The sequence below is a fragment of the Ictalurus punctatus genome, chromosome 4, assembly GCF_001660625.3.
Source record: "Ictalurus punctatus breed USDA103 chromosome 4, Coco_2.0, whole genome shotgun sequence".
Lineage (NCBI taxonomy): Eukaryota > Metazoa > Chordata > Actinopteri > Siluriformes > Ictaluridae > Ictalurus > Ictalurus punctatus.
The window spans coordinates 26,265,956-26,285,071 of NC_071284.1; the positions used below are offsets into that span (position 1 = coordinate 26,265,956).

General features: G+C 37.1%; 1 protein-coding gene across 5 annotated transcripts in view; it reads left to right on the forward strand.

Moving 5' to 3' along the window:
- Positions 1 to 7,357, forward strand: part of fam168a (family with sequence similarity 168 member A) — a 59,371-nt gene extending 52,014 nt beyond the window's left edge. For all 5 annotated transcript variants that reach the window (XM_047153233.2, XM_047153232.2, XM_017466268.3 and 2 more), the window contains one exon: positions 468 to 7,357. The gene's annotated coding sequence lies outside the window, so the exon portion shown is untranslated. The remainder of the gene's footprint in view (positions 1 to 467) is intronic.
- Positions 7,358 to 19,116: the final 11,759 nt, after the last annotated feature.

The window sequence follows — 19,116 nt, forward strand, 5'->3', positions numbered from 1 at the left end:
GGATCCTTATTTAGAAGAAAATTACTTCACAATCCATCAGAGTGCATGCTGTCCTTAAAGCAAAAGAGGGACAAACCAAATAATACGATATTCATGTAAATATTTGTAAGATTCTACTGGAGTTGTTGCTGATAATATAATTTTTAATGAACAATTTTATATTAAATTAAAAAGCGAATGCAAAATAGGAGCATTTTTACTAGTGGTCTCAGACCATTGGACCCCACTTTAGCTACAATCTATGCAATGTATATAGGGTATAGTTACTAATTTTTCCATAATTATATTTCTGCCACAGTTGTTTCTGCTCTACAAAAACCTTCCCTTGTGCTGCAAGTGGACACTCAGCTGATGTAGTTGATTAACAACGTCTTAGTGGTTCTGGGAAATCAACAAGGGTGTGTTAAACAACCTTAAAACACAGCATTCAGATACTCACACCTATGCCTTATTTTTCTCTTAAACAGATCTGGAGTTAAACGTCGTATGCAAAATCTTCAAGTGTTACACAGGCTCTCTGTGATCAGCAGCCACGTCTGCCAGAACAGAAGAAAAAAAGGGTCACTTTATGCATTCTTATGTCTTTTTGTAAAAGCTGCTTTTTTTTTCTCCTCTATTTTTTTTCTAATTTAATTTCTTCTTGTGTTTTAGTCTTACTATTCCTTACCTGTTTTGTTGCATTTTTTTAATCAATATTTTTAACAATCAACTCCTGCAGAAACTCCAGAATGATTTTGACCAATTGCGACTTTGAAACAATGTGCTTTTTTGTTGATGTTGTTGTTGTTGTTGTTGTTCCATATTTCCACTGGTGAGTGGGAATGTACATTGCACCATGCTCATCATGTCTGTCATGCCAAATATTATAAGGTTTAGATAGTAGTGCAGGGTGTTTTTTTTTTTGTTTGTTTGTTTGTTTGTTTTTGTTTTTCCATTTGTGTAGATTTTCAGATTCCCTTTAGAAGGGCTGAGACGGGTTTCTGCTTTTCAGTTTTGATTTCATACAACTTTCTTCTGTTCATCTTCTAGCATTGATAACAAGGGTGTCTTCCAATTTGTAGCAGTTTATTAGGTACATTTGTAATAAGTTTAGCACAGTGAGTAGGACAGCTCGATGTGATTCAGACTTCATTAGGATGTCGAGCGCTTACACTAATCTCAGTTATTCACTTAGTAGAGGACTCTGGTTTCTTTATTTACTGGATCATCTGGATATAGTAAGCTTCTAAATTATGACGTGCAAATTATATTTCTATAGATTCATGTAATGAGATGTGCTCTTGCGGTGGTTTGCAATTGGACATACATGCTGAAACACCTGCCAACACACAGTCTCAGTGGGGGCAAGTGATATAAAAATGGCACTTAGGCTGAAGGATCAGGGTCAGATTTCATCTTAATGCAAAATATGTGCCAAGACACAGAACGATTGGGATCGACAGGGTCCTGAGTTAATATTCATGATCTCTAAATTATGGTGGACTGTAAATATGAAACACACTAACAAAGCAAATCAGCAAACATAACAGCAAATCAGAAATCACATCAGCAATAACGTAAGGGAAGGTCCTTATTGAACATCACATGCATGTTGCTGGTTAGCTATGGTGTACATCATGCTAAGACTCTGCAGAAAACAGCTGGATTTTTTTTTTTTTACAGGAAATGCTAGACTAAATGAATCTACTGATGTTTTTATACATACTTACTTTTACCAAGTGTACATGTATGATATGCTGTCAACTTTGCACAGCATTAAAATTAGTATGCAAATTCTAAAATTAAATAAACAAAAATATATGAATAAATTAATTAATTAACTAAAAGCTTAAAAGTAGCCTTGTTTTTCAGAAGAATTACTCCTCACAATAGGAGGCTGAGATAAGAGTTATCCTTGTGATCGTCATACTCCGTGTCCAATCAGTAGCAAGCTTGATGTTCAATAATGATCTTTCCTTGCCGTTTTGTGTTGATGTCTGTGTTTCTGAATTTGTTTTTGCGTTTTTGGTTTGTTGATGTGTTTTGCATTTACCAAAACGGATTTAAAGGGATTTTTATCATGCATTTAGAATGAATCAGTAATGATTGCAGTAAGTAGTAGACTAATCCTTCATTCACATTAAAAGGTGACAAATCATTAACCCAGTTTTTTGCTTGTTGGTATGCACTCTACAGTTTTTTTAGTGTTCTAATAGGAAGTGATTTTTATAGGTTATTGTAAAACTGATACCTGTTTTTTTAAATGATTTAATATCTTCCTATTTCTGTTGCTTTAAATGGTATTCATTTGTCAAATTGTTAATATCAAACATTGACTATCCAAATTTGCAGACAGTTGAGAAAATCTTGATTTGATTGTCACTGTGCCAGAATTGGAGAGCAGGGTCTGTACACTGGATGTAGACCATTGGGCAGGTCTTTAGGTGTGACGGATGGGTCTGTCTTTTAGCCCATACAAGTCCTCAAACATACCATTTACTTTTTTCTTTTTTTATAATATTTCTCATAATCCTGTCAGGTTAGCTTATGTTTGAAGTCTATGAACCTTTAGAAATATGACTCGAACTAATTTCTCAAAGGATATCTGAGGAAATTTTATGATGGCTAGTTGGCTAGCCACAAAGCCTGTGAAAATGCATGAGCATAAATGACTGCCAATGTCCTCAATCTTCTGATTTGAAGCCCTTCATAAATGGACTCAATGGCACACTTACATTCTCATTTATGCCCTTCAGGACAAATGCAGCATTCGACTAGAGCTCATAACTCAGAATTTCCAAATAAAATGACCTATCAATATGGCTCCACGCACTCTCAACAGTAAATCAAGTACTGGTTCTTTCCTTTTAAATGAGATTACTGTAGTATTTGCTTCAGATCAATCGACACACAGACATAACATGAACTATAACACTGACCATACAGCTTATTAGCTGGCTTGCTGTTTTAGTTCATAAGATTTTGCTGCTTGGCAGAGCAAACAAAATATGGTATTTACTCTACATAATAGAGGAAATCATTCCTACTTCACAGTTGAGTGGACTGCAGCAACACTCAGAGCCACTCCTATTTCCATATATGGTCTCAGTGCAGTGCTCACATTTTCATTTATGGCTTTCAAACCACGTCCACCCAGTGTCACTCATATTTCCCCAATATGAACCCATATATGGACTCAAGATGCACCTTCCATCGTGCAGCCAGTCCATGTTGAAATTGTAGTTGTGCTATGCCACAGGAAATGACTGCTTGCTTTGTCGCTTTGTCACTTCCTAGTGTGAATGTAGGGTAAAAACAAGTAGAAAAGGGCATAAAGGTGACCAGTTGAGAAATCCCCAAGTCCTCTGTGAACATTTGGGCCCGGAGGCCTCGCTGCACAGATTTGAGAAGTATTTGTTAAATGCAATAATAAAAACTGCCTCAATGTACAACAGCATTGAAAGAAAGAATATTGTGAATCCTACTCCCTTGTAATCTATGAACGCACTACATTACATATCAGTTACTTTATAAAATAATATCAGCATATTGACACAGATACGTAATAATCAAATATACAGTACACTATTTAATGATCTACTAAAGGAAGACAAGTGTATATACTATGGTACCCATTTGGCTTGATTAGGAATGTGCCGATATTCAGTTTTTGATTTTTTAGGGCAGTCTACAGATATTACCATGATATTGTATATAAAAACTGTTTCCTGTATCCTTCTCTTTGGCTGGCATGTTTTGTTTTTGTTCTGTTTTGTTTTTTTGTCATAGAACACAACAGGACATTCTTGGGAGAAAACTGATGGCTAATATGGAGAGCAGACATACTCTTAAATGGAAAGCAGGGTTACTGATGCTATCCTGGAATATGTTTAAACTTTTTTTGCTGTTTTCTGTTCTGAAGGTTTCTACCACAGTAGCCACACACACTGAAATTATTTGCCTTGTTTTGTAGCATTTTATGTAAACCTGATGAACTAACAAGCAATCTCCAACAAGCAGCAGCTGCTTTTCTGGTGATGAGTGCAACTAGAATATTCCTAGCAGACTAACATAGGTAGCTAACTAAGGATAAATTGCAAATTAGCTAAATATGGTCACTAAATAAGCTTTGAAATTGCAGTAGATTAGCTAATTGATTTTGACTACAAAATGATTTCTGACAATCTATGAACAGAAATACAAGCACAGACATGAAAATTTGTAAACTTGCTCCACAGTCAGGGAGAGACAGCTTGTTGAAAAATTCAAGGAAATCTGGTCTGGTGAAGAGAATAATGGGATTGACTACACCATGAAAGGTATTTGCAAAGCTGCCCTCACATTAAATCAAAGAATGGGACAGGCTTTATGTTGGGAGTACGCAAATGCTGCCTACCTTGGTAGCCACCTTGCGATAGAAATGCATTGATTGCCTGTGTTTAATGCTGGGGTTTATCATATTATTGATTATCGGCACATCCCTAGTCACAGGATTAATATTATTCTTGGTCAACACATTTATCATTTAGGCTACTCAAACACTACTTGAAATATAGTCATCCGAATGAGAAGACTCAGAAATTTTATGGGACATTATGACATGCGGATTTCAGCTCTTCAGGTCAGTATTCAGTAGAGCCTTTGTGAAACATTCCTTTATTATAAAGGAGGGAGTGAGAGGAAGAAAACTTGTACAAGACTAAAACTGGACTACTTAATTGGAAAAATTCCAAATTCTTCCTCTTACCTGTGGCAGCATAGGAAAACCCTTTAATTCATAAACTTCAGAAGAATTCTCGAGAATGCAGTTTTTTCTTTTCTTTTGTTTTGACAATATTCCAATCAGAACCAAACATCTGCCTTGTGAAGTCTTTTCACTATCAAAAATGTAAAAGTTTTTTTATTATTTGCGCAAGTTAACGGTTGTTAATGCTAGGCTGAGGTTACTAGGAAGCAAATACAGGATATAAAAATAAATGTTATATATAGGGATGTGGACGATTATTCAAATGTCTGCATGTAAAGCATTTATGTGTATGTTTTCATTCATTGACAAACTATATAGTGCTTTGCATAAGTATTTACTGCATTGAATTTTATATTTTGTAGTGTTTCAACCTGGAATTGAAATAGACTTAATTGGGATTTTTACAATTTGATTTACTCAATATGTCTGACATTTGAAGGTACAAAATGCAGTTATTTTTAAGTTGCATAAGTATTCACCCCTGGTTGATATACATGCCCATTCGTCTTGGTAAAATTGCTTATGTTCTGTTAGATGAGATGTTAGTGAACAGCAACATTCAGGTCTCTCAATCAGATTGAGGTCTTTGACTTTGAGGGCTTTGACTGGGACATTCTAAAACGTTCAGGTTTTTAGTTTTTTACTATTCCACTAAAGTTAGAATGGTAGTAAGCATAAGTTCATTATCCTGTTTGGAGCTTACACCTCTGGCCCAGTCTCAAGTCTCTTACAAACAGAAACACATTTCTTCTCAGATTGCCCTGTATTTGGCTCCATCCATATTGCCCTTAAACCTGAGTAATTTTCCCTGCTTCAGTAGCATGGGCTGTTTTGTGTAGCTGGCATAATGTGAATAAATACTTATGCAAGGCAGTTTATTACATTACATGACATGTCAAAGTGGTTGTAGCCTTTTAAAATGAAATGTTTTTGTTTTTCATTTCTGTTCATTATTTCTCTGTATTACATCTGTCAATCACACAAACCCATATGCCATCACAGACAGGACAAATTATTAATTGTAGTGAAAAATGATACTTGATTACGTCATATTAAATCCACTTTTCTCCATGTCCTACCAGTTAAGTAAATAATATTTTATCTCACAAACAGTTGCTGAATGAGCATCACTAAGCTACAGGATAGACTACAGGCAGATGCTAATGCTACTAACACTAACAGACAAGTTTAGATGGAAAATAAACAAAAGGCGTTTGGTGAGGAATGTTTGAATATTATTTAAGCAAAGTCTTAAATATAGAAAGAAAAACTTGAATAGTTGAATTGGGACAACTGATGATTAACAACAACTTACAAGTTTTCCGGTATCACCACAGATATATGAAAATTTTAACTTTTAAGTAAACTGCATTAGAACCATCTAGAATCCTCTATATTTAATAGATGGATAAAAGCATCTTCTTCTCTTTTTTTATTCTATTCTAAAATAAATTTGGCCTAAAGACTAGTGTTTCACAATGTTGTCCTAGTATTAAGTACTTAAGTGCCCTCCAGAATTATTGGCACCCCAGAGTGGTGCAACACAAAAGCATCACCCTATCATCGAGAGCTCATTAATTTGAATCCTTTATTTAAACATGTTTTGTTTTCAAACAGAACATTTTATTTATTGGTGCAATTTTTTTTCTGCAAAATACTGGTTTCAAAATTATTGGCACATTTACAATTAATATTCTGTGACACCTTGTCTGGAGAGAATAATAACACTGAGTCTCTTGTAATGTCTAACAAAGTTGGAGAAACTTATAGAGGCATTTATTTAAATTATTCCTCAGGGTTGTCACTAATTTTGGTACATAAATTCTTGAGGAAAAAAAAAAATACTATTATTAAAAAAATAGTTCTAATGAGTGATTTATGTTAGAAAAAGGATGCATAGTTTCTCCTGTTGTTTGAGTAGGAAATTTGAAATATTGTAATATTTATACTCTATGATCTTTTCTTTGCTTATTTTTTGAAGGCTAGTATGTCTGGAGGGCACTGTAAATATTTCAAATATACCTTGGTCTTTCTTTCTGTCACTTTCTCCTTTGTATTAAATATTAAGTCTGTTTATCCATCTAGTCTTAATAACAGTATTATGGCAGGCAATGAAATATTGATATAATTAGAACAAATCAGATTTGTAATGCAAGACTTAATGCAATCAATGCAATTTAAAGTTATTAATCAGTTCACTGGTCAAGGTTGTTTCTGAGATGGAGGTCGAACCTCTCAAATCGAAAATGTAGGATTTATAAGTGTTTTTGTTGCTATTTTTACACTAACGTAAGTTGGTTAGATTTAAAAGTAAACGATTCCACACTTACCTGTAATTATGCGCTTTCTACCATAAGTGTTATTTAAGTTTTTATTAATGATTGATGTTCCTTTTATTCTTAAGTAAATGATCAGGAGTGTGGTGTGTAACTATGTGAGGGACATTTCAGAGCACAGGTCTGTAAACGGTCTCTTCCTCTTGCTTACTCTTGCTTTTCTGTCTTTATAATGGCCTGCTTCAAGTAAATTGTGGTACTGTTAAATTATCAGACGGAAGAACATGAAAGGGGATTTTTCTATTTAAACAAAAAAAAGTCTGTAAATTTAAAAAAAAAAAAAAAAAAAAAAATGGCCTTCATACTGTACTGAAAACATAAAAATAAAAATGTTATGGATTAGGAATTGTTGCATGTAGTGAAATTAAAGGTTATAGCATCGTTTCATGTTTACTCTTACTCAGAGAACCGAAACATATGATTGCCTCCTTAACTGAAAAGGATGCATATGATGCACCTTCTTTCTTTCTTTCTTTCTTTCTTTTTCCAAAACAAGGAAACTTGCCTTTCAAATAAGACTTTATCTTAGGAGAGCAAACACTGCCCAAAAATGCTACCTGCCTAGGCAGACTCCTGAATAGTGACACAGTTTTACTCTGTCCATGATGTATCACAATCTTTACATTTATTGATCCATCATCTAACTGATTATCAGCATATGCTTAGTCTGCTGTGTTTTCTTTTGCTATTAAAACTGACCACTGAAGGGGAATATCACCGTCTTCCAAAAACACACTAAGGATTACAACATTTTGATCATTATGTCAGTAAAACATTATATACTCATCTGTTTTGTAGCAGGTTTTACACACTTATCAGTAAAACTGAACTGAATGCTCTTATGAGGCGACGAGACCCGTTTCAGGCCTGTGATGTGAAGTGTAAATCTGTTTTTATTCTTTTCATGGGTTTTTATTTTTTGAAGATCAATTAGTGATCTCAGTGACAGAATTAAGCCAAGTTTGTAATTGTATAATATTTACTGTAAGATGTAGAACGTTCAATAACTATTAAAAACTTTCCCAAAAAAATGCTTGTTTTTGCTTTTTTTTCTGCACTTCTACATCAATGATCAGGCTTGGTTGCATGTGGAGCAAAAAGTTGAACGAATTCAAAGTCAAAGTGAGGTTTACTGTCATTCAGACCATACAACAAGGAGTGCACAGCAAAATTAAATTGCGTTTGTCCAAGCTCAAATGTGCAGAAATCCCCCCAAAATAAATAAAAAATCAACTAGTGACATCAATTCAGTGACATAGCTCCAAGGTCCCTCTGAGGTTTGAGCCTCTCATCTCCTAAAAACATGCCAGGAGGTGGATTGGTGACTATAATTTGCCTTTAGGTGTGAATGTGTTTGGTGCGCTGTGATCTACTGGAATCCCATTCTGCCTCATACCCAGTGTTTCCAGGATAGGCTCTGGATTGAGCTCAGCCCTGAAGCAAATAAAGCAATTACTGAAGATGAATGAATAAAAAAATTTTTACTTAAATGCTATTTCTTCAAATACATTCTTAAAATGACAACGTTAAGGATTCTCACCCTCATATCCTTCCAGCTTTCAATACAATTCTGCCTTGAAACCTCTGGAGGGGGTGCCTACAGGGAAAATGATACCAAATTCTGTCTGTCAAAGATGGCTGCCTTCAATACCAGTACAGTATTCACCTAGAAGGAGGAGTTTTCATAAGTTTTTAGTCCAATTTTCCACATTGGAAGTATGACATTACTGAAGAATGAATGGTGTAGGAATTAAAGTATTTTATTTTTACTATAACCCCCCCCCCCCCCCCCCCCCCTTTTTTTTTTTTTAAAGGGACAAAATGTGAATGGACAATTGGGTGCTCAGCTATTCATGACCAGATGTGTTATTCTCTCATTATTCCATTATTAAGCAGATAAAAGGTCTCCAGTAGTGGCATTTGCTTTTAGAATCTGTTGCTGTCAATATGAAGTCCAAAGAGCTGTCACTGCCAGTGATGCAAGCCATCATTAGGCTGAAAAATTCAAACAAACCCATCAGAGAGATAGCAAACACATCAGGTGTGGTTGAATCAACTATTTCTTATGTTTTTAAAATGCTGTTGAGCTCCCTCCAGGAGGTAGGTGTCTCCATATCAAAGTTAACAGTCAAGAGAAGCCTTTACCAGAGTAAATATAGAGGATTTACAACAAAATGTAAACTATTGGTAAGCCTCAAAAATGGGAAGACCACAGATTTTGGAGAAAAATGAGGGAAAAAAAACACAATCCTTTACAGTTCTGGAAAAACTGTGCTGTGTAATACTTATATCGTTCACCCAATTTGGATGTAAACACTTAAATCACCCTTAAAGTCAGCACTTTGAGCTCATATGTATTATTTAATTCCAATTCCAATATAGTGTAGTATACAGCCAAAAAATTCAACAAATTTTTTTTTTTTTAAATTTACAAAAATGTGAGGGGTGTGAGATACTGTGTGTGTGTGTGTGTGTGTGTGTGTGTGTATAAATATTATATATATATATATATATATATATATATATATATATATATATATATATATATATATATATATACATACATACATATATATATATATACACACACAGTATCTCACAAAATACTCACATTTTTGTAAATATTTGATTATATCTTTTCATGTGACAACACTGAAGAAATGACACTTTGCTACAATGTTAAGTAGTGAGTGTACAGCTTGTGTAACAGTGTCAATTTGCTGTCCCCTCAAAATAACTCAACACACAGCCATAAATGTCTAAACCGCTGGCAACAAAAGTGAGTACACCCCTAAGTGAAAATGTCCAAATTGGGCCCAAAGTGTCAATATTTTGTGTGGCCACCATTATTTTCCAGCACTGCCTTAACCTTCTTGGGCATGGAGTTCACCAGAGCTTCACAGGTTGCCACTGGAGTTCTCTTCCACTCCTCCATGACGACATCACAGAGCTGGTGGATGTTAGAGACCTTGTGGTCCTCCACCTTCCGTTTGAGGATGCCCCACAGATGCTCAATAGGGTTTAGGTCTGGAGACATGCTTGGCCAGTCCATCACCTTCACCCTCAGCTTCTTTAGCAAGGCAGTGGTCGTCTTGGAGGTGTGTTTGGGGTCATTATCATGCTGGAATTCTGCCCTGCGGCCCAGTCTCCGAAGGGTGTGTCACAGTACATGTTGGCATCCATGGTTCCCTCAATGAACTGTAGCTCCCAAGTGCCGGCAACAATCATGCAGCCCCAGACCATGACACTCCCACCACCATGCTTGACTGTAGGCAAGACACACTTGTCTTTGTACTCCTCAACTGGTTGCCACCCCTCCGCTTGACACCATCTGAACTAAATAAGTTTATCTTGATCTCATCAGACCACAGGACATGGTTCCAGTAATCCATGTCCTTAGTCTGCTTGTCTTCAGCAATCTGTTTGTGGGCTTTCTTGTGCATCATCTTCCTTCTGGGACGACAGCCATGCAGACCAATTTGATGCAGTGTGCGGCGTATGGTCTGAGCACTGACAGGCTGACCCCCCACCCCTTCAACCTCTGCAGCAATGCTGGAAGCACTCATACGTCTATTTCCCAAAGACAACCTCTGGATATGACGCTGAGTACGTGCACTCAACTTCTTTAGTAGATCATGGCGAGGCCTGTTCTAAGTGGAACCTGTCCTGTTAAACCACTGTATGGTCTTGGCCACCGTGCTGCAGCTCAGTGTCAGGGTCTTGGCAATCTTCTTATAGCCTAGGCCATCTTTATGTGGAGTAACAGTTCTTTTTTTTTTTTAGATCCTCAGAGTTCTTTGCCATGAGGTGCCATGTTGAACTTCCAGTGACCAGTATGAGGGAGTGTGAGAGCGATGACACCAAATTTAATGCACCTGCTCCCCATTCACAACTGAGACCTTGCAACACTAACAAGTCACATGACACCGGGGAGAGAAGATGTCTAATTGGGCCCAATTTGGACATTTTCACTTAGGGGTGTACTCACTTTTGTTGCCAGCGGTTTAGACATTAATGGTTGTGTGTTGAGTTATTTTGAGGGGACAGCAAATTTACACTGTTACACAAGCTGTACACTCACTACTTTACATTGTAGCAAAGTGTCATTTCCTCAGTGTTGTCACATGAAAAGATATAATCAAATATTTACAAAAATGTGAGTGGTGTACTCACTTTTGTGAGATACTGTATATATAGTGAAAAAAAACTTACAAAGACTAAGTTGCAAGTTTAAATCCCATGAATGTGCTTGGATTGGATTCTGTCTCATTCATAAGTCTGATAAATAAAGATGTAAATAATTCAGTTTCACAATTGGTAATTGATCTTGAATAATAAATATGAATGAATGGCACACACATAATGAAAGATAAATTTTTTCAAGGGGGTTTTATCTGTAAAATGTTGTATATAAAGCACTTTGTTGCATAAGGGGACTAGTAATTGCATGTGCATAAATAGTGTTTGAGAGTGATCATATATCAGTGTGTTTCATTTCCCTCTCCTAACCTCAGACATCCTGTACGAAGAAAACTACGTATGTCTAATGACAGGGGACGTTTCACTTTCATGAATAAAAGGAACTGTATTTTTCCTTGTTGTGTGGCCTTTTGGAACTTTATTGTGTATCTTATACCTTAAAGTTACATCTTATGTGCCTTCTTCGGTAAATCAGTGGTCGTTAAGGTCCAATTATGTACCTTAAATTATTTTTAAATGTATACTATATTCATATTTTAAGGGAGAAGATACCCACAAAAGGTATGAAAGATGTATCGTTGATAGTTCCATCCCAGCACAAGGAAACGTACAGTTTCGTATGTTTATTTCTGAGAGTGTTCTAGCATTTGCTATAGACTCATAGCTCTTTCTTAAAGTGTGAATGTTTTGTAGCAACTATTCATAGGCTACAGTAACTTGTCTAGCCAATTATGATGATTTAATTAATTTATTAATTACTTAATACTCAGTTGTGTGTTAAGTGGTATAAATATTGAACTCTTTAGAACCTAATACTCAGTATTTTCCATTTTTAAAAAAAAATGTCCTTTAAATTTATTGTAACTTACTGGTGGAAGAGTATTTACTTGAATTAGTTTTTACAGCTTTCTTACTGTAATGTTTGTTTACAGTTGTTTACTGTAGTACATAGTGCTATATTTTATAAAACTTTACAAAATACATAAAACAATTTTACAGGACTGTATATTGATAAGTGTAATACTCTAAAAATCACAGCTGCAACTTTAGTACACGGTTTTCTCTTTTTTTCAAATATGTACATCTTATAAATCAATAAATACATCAATAAATTTGAAAAGTTTACAACAAAAAATAACAAAACTACTAACAACTAACAAAAGAATCTGTTGGGATTTTTTAAGTTTGTATTAATCGTTTATGTTCACAAAAACAAGCCTGTGTCTAATTCAATTAATATTTTTTTAATGTGTTTTCAGGGTTTTATAATTTTTGGTATTTTGATTTTACCATTTTATGCATATTTTACTGAGTTCTATTAGTTCTTGTATAATGTATTTTAATTTCCTGATTTCTGGATTCACTGGTACTTTGTACAGGTTTCCCTGTAAATAAACAAAAGAAATCAAATATACTGGCATGCACGTCATGCAGTGTTTCTTGAATGACTTTAGGGGGGTTTGATATTAGCTGGATACTGGGTTGCCACAACGGATAACCTGTCCGCATATTTTGATTCTGGCACAAGCTTTATGCCGGATGCACTTCCTGATGCAACCCTCCCCATTTTTGGGGATTGGGATCAACACTGAGGGTGCACTAACTCGCGCAACCCTCCACTGGCTGGGATTTCCTGACCGGGAATTGAACATGGGGCGAGGTGGTGAGAGTACCACATGCTAGACACTGTTTTTTATTAATAAATATTAATAATATAATATAATAATAACTAATAGCACTATAAGAAAACATAAGAGGTAAACCATGTCTTCATTTAAAGAGTAATGAAACCCGGCCTGGAGATCTGTAGCTCATCTTCTGCCTTTGTACTGTTGAAACCGAAGACCAGGAGACTTGGAAAAAGCTTCAGCAGGATTCTTTATTGTAGAACATCAGGAGCATCAGTCTACAGGCCAGAATGTGCTGTCTTGCACTGCAGTCATCAGTTCTAAAACAATGAGCTATATATTGTAGTTCTAAAGATATTTTGGGGGCTATCCTTCCATGAGAAGATAAAGCAGTAATTTGATGACTGTAAACAAAGTGTACAAAGGAAGTAAGCAGTTGTAGCAACCCTCCCTAGACCCTGGTGTTTTACCAGCCCTTAATCCTATCAGCATATCTATATCACTCAGACTAATTCATTATCATAGAGATAAAAGAAGGTCCACACCTAAGCCGTTATATTTACATTTTACTCAGACAATGATTAAATCATGAACAATGGTCGTCAATTACCAAAGGTAAAGGTTTCAGTAAGCCATTCTTGTTTGACTCACAAAAAGGTGAACAGGATCTGGCAGAGGCCTCCACTTAGCAACTCTGTTTAAGAGTGTACAATACAGCTGACACTGTTGCTTCTCTAAACTACCAAGTCTGATACACATATAATTAAAAATATATATATATTCTTAAACTCGTTCTTAAATGTATATTCCCACAGTACTTACATTTTATATTATTTAAAGCCATCAAATTTAATCCCATATATGGAATATTGACACACACACACACACACAAAGCTAAAACAGACGCTGCAATGACTTCTGACCTTCAACAACAGGTAATTTATACACTGCCATATAAATAAGTGTAAAAGTTGTTTTTAACAGACATTTAATGTAAATGTTCTTTCATTGCTCTGGGTTATATTGTGACATGCAAATATGCCAATTTAATGCCTGTTAACCGTAAATAAAGTTACACACATGGGTAAGTTGAGTCGTATAGTAAGCTTCAAACAGTTAAATATAACACCAGATTTGTTATTATTTCCACAAGCCCTAGAACTTTGATTTGTAACATACCCATTTTAACTTCTCTCAATGCCATCTTTCTCACTTGACCTCTTTTTGTTTAAGAGTTTCTAACCCCAGACACCACTGACTGCCTTGCCAGCTTTTTATTTCTTTCCATTAAGGTTTCTCTTTTGTAGCATTTACACCCTCAGCTGCCACCTGGCCAAATTATTTTACTCTAAAGTGGAGAAAAAGGTCTGTCATTGAGGTTGTGTGAGCAAAAAGTTCAAATCCCAAGAATGTCAGTGACCCATTATTGGGCTTTAAGGACGGCCCATAACCACAATGCAGTACTTGGCTTGGATTCCACTTCAGTTAAAAGTCCCTTTGGATAAATGTATTCATTCTGCCAAATGAAAAAATCTATACAAAATTCTTTATTATTGCACTACAATGCTGCTTGAAAGTTTGTGAACCCTTTAGAATTCTCTATATATCTGCATAAATATTACCTCAAACATCTGAAAATTTTCACACAAATCCTAAATACAGGCAAAGAGAACCCAGTTAAACAAATGAGATAGAAATATTGTACTTGGTCATTTATTTATTGAGGAAAATGATCCAATATTACAAATCTGTGAGTGGCAAAAGTAGGTGAACCTCTAGGAGTAGCAGTTAATTTGAAGGTGAAATTAGAGTTAGGTGTTTTCAATAAATGGGATAATGATCAGGTGTGAGTGAGTGCACTGTTTTATTTCAAGAACAAGGTTCTATCAAAGTCTAATCTTCACAACATGTTTGTGGAAATGTATTATGGCAAGGAGATTTCTGAAGACCTCAGAAAAAAGTTGTTGTTGCTCATCAGGCTAGAAAATGTTACAAAACCATCTCTAAAGAGTTTGGACTCAACCAATCCACAGTCAGATAGATTGTGTACAAATGGAGGAAATTTAAGACCAATGTTACCCTCCCCAGGAGTGATCGACCAACAAATATCACTCCAAGAGCAAGACGTGTAATAGTCTGCGAGGTCATAAAGGAGCCAGGGTAACTTCTAAGCAACTAAAGCCGTCTCTCACATTGGTTAATGTTAATGTTCACGAGTCTACCATAAAGAGAACACTGAACAACAATGGTGTGCATGGCAGGGTTGCAAGGAGAAAACCACTGCTCTCCAAAAAGAACATTGCTGCTTGTCTGTACTTTGCTAAAGATCATGTGGATAAGCCAGAAGGCTATTGGAGCAATATTTTGTGCATTGATGAGAACAAAATTAAATTTTGAGTTTAAATGAGAAGGGTTATATTTAGGGAAAGAAAACACTGCATTCCAGCATAAGAACCTTATCCCATCTGTGAAACATGGTGGTGGTAGTATCGTGGATTTGGCCTGTGCTGCTGCATCTGAGCCAGGAAGACTTGCCATCACTGATGAATTCTGAATTATACCAGCGAATTCTAAAGGAAAATGTTACGACATCTGTCTGAGAACTGAATCTCAAGAGAACAACCCTATGTGCATAAGTTGTTCTATTAAAGAACGATTAAAGAAGAACAAAGTTAATGTTTTGGAATGTTCAAGTAAAAGTCCTGACCTTAATCCAATATAAATGTTGTGGAAAACCAGAAGCAAGCAGTTAATGTACAGAAAACCACTGACATCCCAAATTTGAAGCTGTTCTGTACTGAGGAATGGGCTAAAATTCCTCCAAGCTGATGTGCAGGACTGATCAACAGTTACAACAAATGTTTAGTTGCAGTTATTGCTGCACAAGGGGGTCAAACCAGATACAGAATGCAAAGTTTCATATACTTTTGCCACTCACAGATATGTAATATTGGATCATTTTCCTCAATAAATAAATGACCAAGTATAATATTTGTAGCTCGTTTGTTTAATTGGGTTCTCTTTATCTACTTTTAGGACGTGTGAAAATTTGATTATTTTTTAGGTAATATTTATGCAGATATATAGAAAATTCTAAAGGGTTCACAAACTTTCGAACATCACTGTATGTATCATTTTAACCTTTTAATATTTTTAATTACTCAGAGTTTGAAAAAGGTGCTAGATAAATGTCACAGAGACTTAGTACTTTAAAGTACTGTATCATGGGTGCTGGCAGGGAAGGCCACCCCAGATTCCACCAACCAAATTCTCTATCTGTCTGCAGTGGACATCAGGAAAACTCTATGCCGGTTCTAACAACATACAGTGAGGGAAAAAAGTATTTGATCCCCTGCTGATTTTGTACATTTGCCCACTGACAAAGAAATGATCAGTCAATAATTTTAATGGTAGATTTATTTGAACAGTGAGAGACAGAATAACAAAAAAAAAAATCAAGAAAAGCGCATGTCAAAAATGTTATAAATTGATTTGCATTTTAATGAGGGGAAATAAGTATTTGACCCCTCTGCAAAACATGACTTAGTACTTGGTGGCAAAACCCTTGTTGACAATCACAGAGGTCAGACGTTTCTTGTAGTTGGCCACCAGGTTTGCATACATCTCAGGAGGGATTTTGTCCCACTCCTCTTTGCAGATCTTCTCCAAGTCATTAAGGTTTTGAGGCTGACGTTTGGCAACTCGAACCTTCAGCTCCCTCCTCAGATTTTCTATGGGATTAAGGTCTGGAGACTGGCTAGGCCACTCCAGGACCTTAATGTGCTTCTTCTTGAGCCACTCCTTTGTTGCCTTGGCCGTGTGTTTTGGGTCATTGTCATGCTGGAATACCCATCCACGACCCATTTTCAATGGCTTGGCTGAGGGAAGGAGGTTCTCACCCAAGATTTGACGGTACATGGCCCCGTCCATCGTCCCTTTGATGCGGTGAAGTTGTCCTGTCCCCTTAGCAGAAAAACACCCCCAAAGCATAATGTTTCCACCTCCATGTTTGACGGTGGGGATGGTGTTCTTGGGGTCATAGGCAGCATTCCTCCTCCTCCAAACACGGCGAGTTGAGTTGATGCCAAAGAGCTCCATTTTGGTCTCATCTGACCACAACACTTTCACCCAGTTGTCCTCTGAATCATTCAGATGTTCATTGGCAAACTTCAGACGGGCATGTATATGTGCTTTCTTGAGCAGGGGGACCTTGCGGGCGCTGCAGGATTTCAGTCCTTCACGGCATAGTGTGTTACCAATTGTTTTCTTGGTGACTATGGTCCCAGCTGCCTTGAGATCATTGACAAGATCCTCCCGTGTAGTTCTGGGCTGATTCCTCACTGTTCTCATGATCATTGCAACTCCACGAGGTGAGATCTTGCATGGAGCCCCAGGCCGAGGGAGATTGACAGTTCTTTTGTGTTTCTTCCATTTGCGAATAACCGCACCAACTGTTGTCACCTTCTCACCAAGCTGCTTGGCAATGGTCTTGTAGAACATTCCAGACTTGTGTAGGTCTACAATCTTGTCCCTGACATCCTTGGAGAGCTCTTTGGTCTTGGCCATGATGGAGAGTTTGGAATCTGATTGATTGATTGCTTCTGTGGACAGGTGTCTTTTATACAGGTAACAAGCTGAGATTAGGAGCACTCTCTTTAAGAGTGTGCTCCTAATCTCAGCTCATTACCTGTTTAAAAGACACCTGGGAGCCAGAAATCTTTCTGATTGAGAGGGGGTCAAATACTTATTTCCCTCATTAAAATGCAAATCAATTTATAACATTTTTGACATGCGTTTTTCTGGATTTTCTTGTTGTTATTCTGTCTCTCACTGTTCAAATAAATCTACCATTAAAATTATAGACTGATCATTTCTTTGTCAGTGGGCAAACGTACAAAATCAGCAGGGGATCAAATACTTTTTTCCCTCACTGTACCTGGTCGAATGCTAAGGGAATGTATTGATAAACTTGCAGATATCCTAACAGACATCTTCAACATCTCCATGAGCCAAGCATTTGTCCCTGTGTGCTTCCAACAACCATCATCATCCCTGTGCCAAAGAAATAGTCTGTGACCTGCCTCACTGACAACCAGCCCATCATACTCACACTTATCATAATGAAGTGCTTTGAGCAGCTAGTCATGAAACACATTCCCACTACACTGATGCCATTCCAGCAGATCTACCGCCCTAACCACTCAACAGAGGCCACCATATTTGCTGCCATCCACTTGTCTTTGACAAAAAGGACAATTATGTGAGGATGATGTTCATAGACTTCAGTTCATCATTCAACACAATCATCCAACAACAACTAATAGGAAAGCTGAGCCTGCTAGGTTTGACCTCCCTCTGCAACTGGATCCTGAACTTCCTGACCAGGAGACCCCATTCAGTCAGGATTGGCAACTCCACCTCCAGCAGCACCACACTGAACACCGGTGCTCCCCAGCGCTGAGTATTCATGATTGTGCTGCAAAGTACAATTCAAATAACATCATCAAGTTTGCTGAAGACAGTACAGTTGTGGGTCTCGTCAGCAACAATGGAGTAGGAGGGAGGAGATGGAGCAGCTCACAGACTGGTGTAGACACAACAATCTATCTCTCAGTGTTGATGAGACCAAAGAGTTGATTGTTGATTTCAGGAGGACCCGAGTGGACCACTCTCCACTGCACATCAACAGAAGAACTGTGGAGAGAATCAAAAAGCTCCAATTTTCTTTGTGTGCACATCACAGAAGACCTCTCCTGAGCTCTCAACACCTGCCTAGTCAAGAAGGCACAGCAAGATCTCCACTTCCTATGGAGGCAGAAGAGGTAAGCTCCCCCCTCCCATCCTCAATACCTTTTTCAGAGGGACAATAGAGAAAATCCTGACCAGTTGTTTCACAGCCTGTATGGGAGTGGCACAGTTTCAAACTGCAAAACCCTACAGCCAATTGTGAGGATAGCTGAGAAGATCTTCAGGGTCTCTTTATCCACCATGGACGCCTCCTACAACAAGTTCTTCATCGACAAGTCCACCAGCATTGTGGATGACCCCCCCCCCCCCCCCCCCCCCCCGGCAGAAGGTATTGAAGCACCTGTGCAACCACAACCATACTCTGCAACAGCTTCTTCCCTTTGGCAGTCAGAATTTTTTTTATTGTGTGCACTTAACTCACACTTTTGTGTATCTGCACTTTAATTAGTCCTTTCTTTTGTGCCACTGTATTATGTGT